Source organism: Arachis hypogaea, chromosome 15 (assembly GCF_003086295.3).
Source record: "Arachis hypogaea cultivar Tifrunner chromosome 15, arahy.Tifrunner.gnm2.J5K5, whole genome shotgun sequence".
Taxonomy (NCBI): Eukaryota; Viridiplantae; Streptophyta; class Magnoliopsida; order Fabales; family Fabaceae; genus Arachis; species Arachis hypogaea.
The window spans coordinates 59,423,996-59,436,246 of record NC_092050.1 but is presented as its reverse complement, the minus strand read 5'-3'; the positions used below and the strand labels follow the sequence as shown (position 1 = coordinate 59,436,246).

At 38.5% G+C, this 12,251-nt stretch overlaps 1 non-coding gene across 1 annotated transcript; it reads left to right on the top strand.

Moving 5' to 3' along the window:
* The first annotated feature begins 11,812 nt into the window (after nt 1–11,812).
* LOC112752122 (small nucleolar RNA R71) lies at nt 11,813–11,919 on the top strand. Its single transcript, XR_003176565.1, has one exon. It is a non-coding gene; the product is annotated as a small nucleolar RNA R71 (small nucleolar RNA).
* The last annotated feature ends 332 nt before the right edge of the window (nt 11,920–12,251 follow it).

The window sequence follows — 12,251 nt, the reverse complement described above, 5'->3', positions numbered from 1 at the left end:
AAATCCTTGTGGCTCCTCCCATCTTTGATTCTTCCAACCTTGATGCCTGTTCTCATTATAGTTTCCATTCCTAACAACAACATTGGAATCAAACTTGAAGCGAGAGGGGTGAGAATTCATAGTAGCTAAAAAATTAAGAACAAAAATAAAAATAAAAATAAATTTAAATTAAAAGGTTATTTAGATTTTGAATTTGAAAATTAAATTTTGAAATTTTGAATTTTAAATTTTTGAATTTTGAATTTTTAAAATTTGAAATTTGAAAATTTTTAAATTTAAATTTTGAAAAAAAAAATTTTTAATTTTGAATTTTGAAATTTGATTTTTGAAATAAGATAAGATAAGATAAAAATTTTAAAATAAAAATCAATAACCTCTTAATTTAATAAAAATAAAAACAAATCAAAAAGTAAATATTTACAATAACCAATAATAAGGCACACGTTTGCAATTCTCCGGCAACGGCGCCAAAAATTGATGGGAAGCAGAAGCTGGTGAATTAAAAATTTATTAAAATGGTTACGTTACAGGTATAGTTCTTAACTCACCGAGAATCTGCTTATCAATTTAGAAATATGTCACAGAGAGTTTAAATTAAAATTACTGGGAGTTTTAAGTCCCAGGTCGTCTCCCAACGAGTTGCAGAAAAGTGTGCTGTTTTATTAATCAGATGTTCCAAGAAGTTGAGCTAAGTAAATTGGAATTTAAATTGAGGATTTTTAAATAATATAAATAAAAGCCTTGACTGGGAATTGATTGGTTTGAATCTCTATCATTGATGGTGTGATTGTAAGATTAATTTATAATTAATGGTTGTTCTGTTTGGTTATCCTTTACTAGGTAAGGGAAAGTCAAACAAGTGGGAATGCCAGATCTGTTCACAACTTGCAACCCACTTAGTTCAAAGGGATTGGCGTCGGTGACAGGATAGCAATCCAATATTTAACCCAATTACAAATTTTCTTTCAATCCTTCCAACTCAAGAGTTCCTTTTAATCAACTCCCCATCAAGTAAGGAAACTACTCACGCATTGTAAATAAAGAATCCATAGCGCATGAAAGGGAATTAAAAGAAGACATGATTATTGGAATTAAAATTGAATTAAAAAGAAATAATCCTTGCATTAAATAATCATAAAAGTATCTGAATGACAAAATTGAACATAACAAAGAACATGGAAGAATAGAACCAAGTTAAGAGAACAAACTAGAATGATGAAGTCTTGATGAGGAAATAACTCTTCTCACTGTTCCAATGCTAAGACCAATTGAAAATTAAAATTCTAAAAAAAACTAGAGAGAAAAACCTAAGAGAGTGAAAAACTAGATCTAAAACTACTGAATGAATGTGTCCCTTGTTTCTGCATATTCTCTGACTCTAGTCTGCTGTTCCGGGCCGAAAACTGGGCCGAAATAAGGTCCAAAATCGCCCCATCGAATTCTGCAGATTATGCAGATCGCGCATGTCACGCGATCGCGTCGTCCATGCGGACGCGTCGCTTGCGCTTTTTCCTCTCCACGCGTTCACGTCGTCCACGCTACCGCGTCGCTTGCGCTTTCCAATCTGCGCGGTCGCGCAAGCCATGCTTCCGCGTCACTGCGATTTGTGCTCCTTCGCGCGGTCGCGTGAGCCATGCGACCGCGTCACTTCTCGCTGGTTATCTCCTCAAATTCTTGTGTTCCTTCCATTTTTGCTAGCTTCCTCTCCAATCTCCATTTCATTCATGCCCTATAAGGCCTGAAAAACTTGACACACAGATCACGGCATCGAATGGAATAAAGGAGAATCAAAAGTAAATAATTAAAGTCTCTAGGAAGCAATTTTCAAATATGTACTGAATTTAGGAAGGAAATCTAAATGCATGCTAAATTGATGAATAAGTGGGCAAGGATCATGACAAAACCACACAATTAAATGCAATATAAACTATAAAATAGTGGTTTATCACTCATCCCATGCAAAACCCCATTTGTCCATCACACAACCACCCCATCAATCCACACCTTTCATTTACTCATTATTTTCCTATATAAGTGATTCCTAGTCCGTATTTCCCTTCACATTCCAGCAACCATTTCTTCAAACTTCTCACTCTCGAAGTACAACTCTCCAAGCTACACCCTATCCAAACCCAACCGAATTCCACCACTCATCACTCACCTCAACACCTTCACTTTTCAAAAATCATTCATGGCATCATCAAGCTCTAAGAGGCAAAAGAGAAAGGAACCGGTTGAGAGCAGCCCTTTTGATGAAGGGAAGTTCAAAACTGCATTCCATGAACGTGAATTTGAACGGATAAAGCTCAAGAAGATATTGCCTGAGTTAACACTCCAATCTAATGAAGATAAATGCCCACAGATTCGAGAGAAGATCAAACAAAGGGGTTGGCAAAGGCTCACGAACCCAGAAGTAAAGATAAATGCAAACCTCATCAAAGAATTCTATGCAAATGTGGTCAGAGAAGACAAAATCAAGGCCCCCACCTTTAAAAGTTACGTGAGAGGAACAGAGGTGGACTTTAACCCCAATGCCATAACAAGGGTTCTTCAGCTGAAATCACCACATTTTGATGAGCCCAGTTATCACGTGAGAATAAGTAACGGCCCCGACAATGATGAACTTGAAGAAATTGTGAATGATATGTGTGTTATAGGATCTGACTGGGAAAGGTATTCAGATAGAAGACCTCGGTTCATCAGGAGAGGAGACCTCATCCCGGAAGCCAAGGGATGGTTTGAACTTGTGAGGAGATCTATCCTCCCAGCTGCAAACAATTCTGAGGTCAACGTTACTCGAGCTACTATGGTACACTGCTTAGTAAAAGGTGGAGGCATCAATGTGAACGAAATTATAGCTGAGGGGATTCAAGAATCAGCCGAGAAGAATGATCCAGGTGCTAGACTTTGGTTCCCCAGCACCATCCTTAGGCTGTGTACGAAAGCCAAGGTAGTCTTCGAGGACAGCAATCCAACTTGGGTAAACCCTGGAAGGATGGTTACACTCCAGCGTATAACGCATATGACACCTGCCCAACAACAAAGAAGGCCTCAAATAGGGAGAAGAACACCACAAGAAGAACCTCACCAAGAAGAACCTCAACAGGAAGAATATCAGCAAGAAGAGTACTATGATCCAACTAACATCAACTTGAATCACATTCACGGAGCCATTGAGGAGCTAGTGAGGAGTTATATGGAGGGACAAGAACAACAACTGCACATTCAAGCCCAAAGGATGGATCGTCAAGAAGAACTATTTTCTAATTGGATGAATCAACAAGGAGAGTGGCAGAAACAGCAAATGGAACACTACTGCTAGCTCACTCAAGCCATCAATCAAGTGACTGAAAGGCAAGAGCGTCAAGACAAACGCCTTCAAGAACTCAATCAATGACAGCTAGCTCAGACGAAGGCATTCAATGAGTTCAGCGTACTGAATGAAGGACGGCAACTACATAGGGAGGAGTTCAACATAAACACTCAAGTTAAGTTGAACTATATGTCTAGTCATATGCATAATCTACACTCTGCAATCCCTAGGTATGATGAGGTCCAAAAGATCTCACAGAACAAGAGGAAAGGAAGGTGAAACAGCAGAAGAAAACATTGAAAAAGAAGATGGAAGATGCTAGCTTCTGGAAGAAGTTGATTGGAAAAAGCAAGGAAAGTGGGAGTGCAAGCACTCAAGAAAAACACAAGGAGGACAAACAGGAAGGAGAGCATGAGCACCCCCAAGAGTAAAAGGTGGTGGAGTTCCCTCATTGTTCCATCTTTCTTTTTCAAGTCTTTTAAATAAGGAAAATCATGTATGAAATAGAACATGCTTCCATAGTAGCTTAGGAATTTTCAATTCTGTCTTTAAATTTGCTTTTGCCTAGGTCTATGCTCGCTAGTCAAATTGCCTGCCTTCATTTTCATCTTGCTTATTGTATGCTTGTCCTTTTAAGTCCAATAAAAAGAGATGTTATGAAAGACCAGAGTGATGTTCAAGTTGTGGAATAGGTCCTTAAATTTGTGGTGTAGTAATCACTTAGCTAAGTTGGTTCACCAACAAGGTGGGAAGGCAACTATCTGTCTTGAATCATATGCTTGAAACACACCCCCATGAGACTAGCTAAATAATAAGATCCTAATAAGAAAAAGGAAAAAAACAATAAGGGTTGAAAAAGAAAGAAAAAGTTAATAAAGAATAAGGCTAGGCACCAAGGGCTTGAATCTTGAGGGATGTGTCTGTGGTGCTCTTGTACCAAGGATATGCTTGCATGAATAAGTTCCTAGGAGTGTTTCATCACTTGGTAACTTGGGTTAACTAACCCGGGATTATCAACTGAAAATCCACTATCAAGAGCAACCTTGCTACAGAACATTTAGTAACCCAAAGAGGTGCTGGACACCAAGACCTCAAGGAAAAAAAATAACAAACCATGTGCCTGTGGTGTGCATGTATGGGGGAGAGAGACTTGAGGGAGTAAGTCCTTAGGGGTGTTTCAACACCTAGCACCTTGAACCAAATGGTTCGGGAGTGTTGGCTGAAAGCTTATCTTAAAGAGTCGCCCCCTCACAGAACACTTAGCCTAAGGATGAAATAAACCTTGGAAAGACAAAGGGATCAATAAAGAAAAGTCTCAAAGGGTGCAATCAAGTGAGTATTCCAAGGCATGATAAAGGTCTGAAAGCCAGTAAAGAAATGAACCTAAGTTGCTATGCATGAAACCCCATAAAACCAAGAACATGACTTCCACAATAATGATTCATTCCTCTTGTCATTTCATTCATCATTCTCTTGTTCCAGTACTTGCTTAGGGACAAGCAAGCTTTAAGTTTGGTGTTGTGATGCCAGGGCATTTTGGCCAGTTTCACTAACCTTTTCTTTATGGTTTTAAGGTAGTTTCATGCATTTTCTTAGGAAATAAGCAAGTTTTGGGTAAATAATCACTTACATCTTGATTCAAGCAAATATTGTGAATTTTACATGATTTCATGAGAATTATGCATGAATTAAAGGACAAATTGAATGATGCATGTCTCATAACTTGGATCAGAGCTTTGATGCACTTTATTGCTTGATTTCAGGATAAAGGAAGCAAGGAAGAACCACGTTAGCAGCCACGTTAGTCTAGCTAACGTGACCACTAACGTGGAATGAAGACTAGCTTGCAACGTTAATGAGAAAAGTGATTGCCAATAACGCCTTCGTGAGCCATCATAGCCCACGTTAGTTGCCACGTTAACTATGTTAACGTGGAAGCTAACGTGGAAGAGAAGTAGAACTCCAACGTTAGTGGTAAAAGTAAGTGCCACTAACGTTCCAAAAGAGACAATTGGCCACGTTAAGAGCCACGTTAACTTAGGCTGCGTTTGTTTTTAGAGACAGGACAGAACATGACACTGAAATGGTGACAATAGGACGGAGACACTAAAAATTATCTTTTGTGTATTGTGTTTGGATACGATGGACAAGACACTAATGTAATGTCTAGTATTATGTTTGGATACACATGGACAAGACTAAAATATTATATGAAATGACTAAAATAACCCCGTGATTCTAAATTTTCTACATCAATACAAATTAATTTAATAAAAAATGAGAGTACGTAGGAGTACAGACGGAACCTGAAAAAAATATTTGAAGAGGCAAAAAATTTTAATAAAAAAATATATTAGTATTTATATTAAAATAAAATTTATAAATATAATTATTTTATTTTAAAATTTATTATTAATATGTAGGAATACATATGGTTAAAATTAACAAAAAAAATAAATTTGAGTTTGATTAATAAAAAATTTTGTTTAAGTTAATAGGCCAAATTAATTTTAAATAAAAAATTAATTTTAAAAAAATCCATTTTTACATGAAAAAATAATTAGTTTTTGCATATAAAAATCTATTTTTATTTAAAAAAAACTATTTTTTTTATCTAAAAACTGATTTTTCTTTATAAAAAAACTGATTTTTCTTTAAATTATATAAAATCAATTACAATTTATAAATTATTTTTTAGCATTTTAAAAGATTAATTTTACTTTTGCTAATATTTATCTTTCAAAAGTTTCAAGATTAATTATTTTTGTTATTATTTTTATTACAAATCAAATAATATAATATAAGGTTAAAATGGTATTGAAGTAAAACGATAAAAAGAAAAGAATTATCTACCCCAATAAAAAATTTTACAGAAATGAGAGAGTACCTGGAAAAGAAAGAGATAGAGGAAGAACAGAAAGAAAAAAGTATCTCTGAACAACGTAATAGGAAAAATAAGAAGGGGTAATAGTGGAAAAAAAGGAAAACAAAATTTATAAAATTGTCCGTGTCCACTTTTCCAAATCCCGTGCCCATCATTGTTCTTCGTGAAAGAGTGGACACAAAAGTATAAAAAACTGTCTCGGAGACAATATGTCCACTGTCCATGTCTCTGCTTCCAAATACTTTTTAAACAAGTGTTGTCCATGTCTCCGTGTCCTGTCCCCGAAAATAAACACTACCTTAGTTAACGTGAACTCTAACGTGGAAGAAAAAGATGATGCCAACGTTAGTGACACTCACCTTTGTCACTAACGTTGGACTAAGCCCATATTGGCTACGTTAAAAGCCACGTTAACCTAGTTAACATGGACTCTAACGTGGAGGGAGCAAGAATCACCAACGTTAGTGACACTGACCTTTGTCACTAACGTTGGATTGAGCCACTATGAGCCACGTTAGTTGCCACGTTAATTACATTAACGTGGAAGCTAACATGGAGAAGAGGGATGATGAGCCAACGTTAGTGACACTCACCTTTGTCACTAATGTTGGAGATGGCTATCAATACCACATTAGAAGTCACGTTAACTTAGTTAACGTGAACTCTAACGTGGGAAGTAGGGGCGTTCTGAAGCGTTAGTGACAAAGGTAAGTGTCACTAACGCTCTCGAAGATTTGGCAAGCCTATGTTAAAGGCCACGTTAACTATTCTAACGTGAACTCTAACGTAGGGAGAAAGGGGTACTCTCAACGTTATTGAAAAAGGTAAACCCCAGTAACGTTTGCGAAGGACCAAGGGTCAATGTTAGTGGTCACGTTAGTGCCACTAACGTTGAAGTTAACGTGGACCACTTTGGGTTAGGAACGTTAGTGAAAAAGGTGATTGTCACTAACGTTCTCAACCCCATATTTTCACTTAACGTTAACACTACTAACGCCCTAAGCTAAAGTCCTTGCCTACTTCACACTTTCTCTACAAGTAAAGCTGAGCCCACTGAAGAAGATAACTACTTCAACTCAAGATCCAAAGGCCCACATCCAAGACTTGAAGAGTCAACTAGAAGATCAGGAGAGTAGTATATATAGGAGTAGCTTTGAACTAGAGAAAGGGGGCTTTTGGGCATTATTAGAATTACTCTCTGTATTTTACTTTCTCTGCACTTCTAGTTTAACTTTCAAAATGTACTCTCCATCTTTGCTTTCCATTCCCAGAGCTATGAACAACTAAACCCCTTTCATTGGGTTAGGGAGCTCTGTTGTAATTTGATGGATCAATAATAGTTTTCATTATTCTTCTTCTTTCTTTTCTCTTGATTTTACTAGAAAGCTTTCAATCTTCATCCAATTGAGTAGTTATCTTGGAAAAGAAGCTATTCATACTTGGATCTCTTCTAAACCTTGGAAAAAGAATGAAGAGATCATGCTAGAAATGCTTTCTCATGTTGGACCAAATTGGGGTTTGGGAGGATATGGTGACATATAATTCTCCCAATACTTTGATTTGGAAATACATGTGGTATAATCAGTGACCATACTTCATCTCTTCTCATGAGCAATTAGACCAAGGAATTGGCTATTGATCTGATTTGAGAGATTGAATTACCAAGGAATTGGAATTTAATCACTTAAGATTGCCAAGGAGATCAATGAATGCATTGATTGAAGAAGAGATGAAAATGAACTTGATCCGGAGAATGCAACATTTCCTAAGCCTAATGAATTCCCCATTTCTGATCTTACCCATTCTCTTTACTTATTGCCATTTACTTTCATGCTAAATTCCCCTTCCCCATTTAAGATTCTGCAATTTACTTCCCGTCATTTATTTTCTGCTATTTACTTTCCCGCCATTTAATTTCCTGTAATTCTCAACTCACTTTCTGCTTAGCTCAACTCGAACATTCTTCCAATTAAAGTTGCTTGACCAATCAATCCCTGTGGGATTCGACCTCACTCTACTGTGAGTTTTTACTTGACGACAATTCGGTATACTTGCCGAAGGAAATTTGTTGAGAGACAAGTTTTCGTGCATCAGAACCACCCCTTTGCTTCAGGGGTGAGATCACCTCTTTTGATAAATTTGGGCTATCTATTAGAATCTCTCACCCAGTCCGCTCCTTGTACGCAGATATCTTTCACAATCTGATCATAGTTAGGACTACCATCTATTCGAGATTGATAGCTCTCTTCTTCGAATGGTATAGTTCGTAGCTTCAACACCCTCATGATGCTCATGGGACTAAAATCCACCGTTACTCCTCTCACAAAGCATATATAAGATTCCTCTTTCCTATCATATCTCATTGCATTTGCATAAAACTCTCTTACGAGCGTTGCATTTATTCTCGCGGTGACTGGATCGGTGAGGAGCTCCCATCTTCTCTTTTCTACCTTTTCTGTGATTTCGGAGCACTCAGTTTTCTTGACTTGAAAGCCTGGCTCATATATGATCTCCTTATCAGACATCCATCCAAATTGAAGTGCATGGTGAAAGGTTCTAAACATCTTTTCATCAAAAGGGCATTGCTCCATAGGCTCCTTTCCCTTTCTTCTTTTAGAGCTTGATGATGCCATGAGTACAAGTTGATGTGTGAGAGTGTTGAGGGGTTGTGGATAAATGATGGAATTTAGCTGGGTTTGGATAGGGTGAGATAAAAGGACTTGAGTTCCGAAGGTGTGAAGTATAAAGAATGGGAATTGGAATGTGAAGGGGGTACGGACTAGGAATCACTTATATAGGAAAGTGATGGGTGAATGAAAGGTGTGGATTGATGGGGTGGTTGTGTGATGGACGGATGGGGTTTAGCAATGGATGAGCACAAGGATCATCAACTTTATGATGGTGTTGGTTCAGTTTCCAAGCTTGTTCTTCTTCCAATGTTGCATGGCAACAATTCCCAATGCAATCCCCTTGGAGACACGTGTACAGTCCTCTCCTTTTGTGGTAGCCGAACCCTTCAATTGTCCCATTAATCCTCCTATAAAATAAAAGAAAAAATAAAATTGTGGGAAGTGGCGGCAAACTTTAAAAGACAAGAAAGAGTAACTACTTTTTAAAATTTTTGTTGTTAACTACTAAATGCTATTCACAAATGCAAACCAACTGACTAATTAAATTTCCATATATGCAACCTTGGTGACACCAAACTTAGTTTTTGGCAATGTGGTGTAAGATGATTTGTTCAAGGTGCTAAGAGTGACATGCTATGAGTTGCATTCATGTCCTCTTAGTGTGTCTTGAACACCAAACTTGTTCTTCACTATATGTTGCATAAAAGGATTTATTCAAGGATATATCAAAGTTTATTTGCGATCCATGAACCTTGCTTTATTAACTACTTTAAAAGCATGTAAAACATGGGTTGCCTCCCATGAAGCGCTTCTTTAGTGTCACTAGCTTGACGTTCTTCCTTTGTCATGGTGGTTGGTAATGCTTCAGATCTTCACCTCTTGCAGTAAACATATATCCATTGGCTTCATCAATGATCTCTACATGTTCTAGGTAGAAAACTTTGTTGATGGTAAAAACCTTAGGTAACTGAGATGGGATGGTGGGGAGATGAGGTGGGATATCTAGGAAGTAAGCTGAGATCACTTTATCCCCTGGAGAGAAATCTTCTATAGGGATCTTTTTGTTCCTCCATCTCCTTGGTATCTTCTTCTTTGTTTCTTTTGCTGTTATCCTACTCTTTGTGGTCTCCTTTCCTAAAGGGATTTTGTTGCTGGTCCCATATGATTCTAGTGGTTTTGGCTCCACTTGAGTTTCTTTTAGCTGTGACAGCTTCTGATTATTTTGTTCATCACCCAAAGGAATTCCTGAGTGTACAGCTTGTGCCTCAATGCTTCTTTCTCCCACCATTGCTCAGTTATGCTCTGTCCTTAGTTCCTTGCCTTCCTGACTTGCTTCTTGTGAGGGTTTGAAGACATTGAAGGTGAGTTGTTCGTCATGTACCCTCAGTATTAGCTCTCCTCGCTCCACATCTATGAGCGCTCTGGCTGTAGCTAAGAATGGTCTTCCCAATATGATTGGGTGAAGATGACTTTCTTCCATTTCCAGTATGACAAAGTCTGTGGGAAGGAAGTAGTTCCCAACCTTCACCAGCACGTTTTCAACCACTCCTATTGCTTATTTTTGAGTTTTGTCCGCCAGCCTGATGACTACGTCTGTGGGAATCAGCTCATTGATTTGCAGCCTCTTCATAAGGGATAAAGGCATTAAGTTGATGCTTGCTCCCAGATCACAGAGTCCTTTATCAAATATTGTTTCTCCTATGGCACAGGGGATGTGAAAATTCCCTGGGTCCTTCCTTTTTGTAGGCAGCTCTGGTTGAATGAGAGCACTACACTCCTTATTCATAACTATGGTTTGTCCTCCCTTGAGTGAGCTTTTCCTTGTCAACAGCTCCTTCATGTACTTAATGTATGAGGGCATTTGTTGGAGGGCCTTGATGAATGGTATGTTTACATGGAGAGATGCAAATATGTCAAGAAATCTTGAGTATATTCTCTTCTCTACACCACCATTGAGTAATTGGAGAAAGGGTGCATAGAGTCTCAGCAGCTCCTTCTGTGTAATTGTGGTTTCTTGATGATTCTCTTCCTGCTTTCCTGCTGATGTATCTTCAGGTTGTTCTGATGGTTTGTTCGGCTCTTCTTCAGTCTCCTTATCACTTATAGTAACCATCTTGCAATCTTCCCATCTGACTTTCTTTGCTTCACCTCTCGGATTTTTCTCTGTGTCACTTGGAAAGCTATCAGTAGGTTTGGGAATCTTCTCAGATAGGTATCTCACTTGAAATTCTAGCCTCTTGATGGTGTCTCCCTGTTGATTGATATTGGCTCGCACCTCCTCTTTGAACACCTTGTTATCTTGAATCTTCTTGCATATGCCTTCAAGTAGAGTCTCAATCCTTGATAGTCTTTCTTCCGATGATGGAGAGTTGAGATTGGAAGGATGAGAAGGGCCATTTTGACTTTGGTATGGATGTTGAGAAGTGTTGTTGGGTGGGTGTTGGTATGACCTCTGTGTGGAGTGTTGGTGAGTTGCATTGTTGTTGGGGTTGTGGCGTCTCTGATCTTGGCCTTGGTCTTGTTGATTTCCCCACCCAAAGTTTGGGTGGTTCCTCCAACCAGGATTATACGTTTTGGAGAATGGGTCATGGTTCTGCCTAGGTGAATTCCCAATGTAGTTGGCTTGTTCCTGATCACCCTCTGCTACCCTCTGCTTCTTCATTCACTCCTTCTTGGGTTGCTGCTGAAGTGGTGATTGTTGCTACTTGATTCCTCTCTATCTTCTTGGTGAGGTCAACTAATTTCTTGGTAATCATCTTATTTTGAGCTAGCAGTGCATCCACATTGTTCAGCTCCATCACTCCTCTAGTATTGCCTCTTTCAGAAGTATAGAAGTAGTCATTCTCTACTACAGTCTCAATGACATATATGGCTTCTTCAATGGTCTTCTTCTTGTTCAGAGATCCCCTAGATGAGTGGTCTACTGCCTTCTTTGATTCATATGAAAGACCTTCATAGGAAATGTGCAACTGCACCCATTCATTGAACATATCTGGTGGGCATCTTCTTGTCAAGTCTTTAAACCTCTCCCATGCTTCATATAGAGTCTCACCATCCTGCTGCCTGAATGTTTGTACCTCAGCTCTCAACCTGTTGATCCATTGAGGAGGATAGAATCTTGCCAAGAACTTGTTCACCACATCTTTCCAGGTTGCTAAACTCTCCTTTGGCAAGGATTCTAGCCATTTAGATGCTTTGTCCTTGAGCGAGAAAGGAAACAGAAGTAGTCTATAGGTGTCAGGATGAACACCATTAGACTTCACAGTATCGCATATCCTCAGGAAGGTGGTTAGATATTGATTGGGGTCTTCTTGGACACTTCCTCCGAATGAACAATTGTTCTGAACAAGGGTGATGAGCTGTGGCTTTAGTTCAAAGTTGTTGGCATGTATGGTTGGCCTTTGGATGCTACTCCCACAGTTTC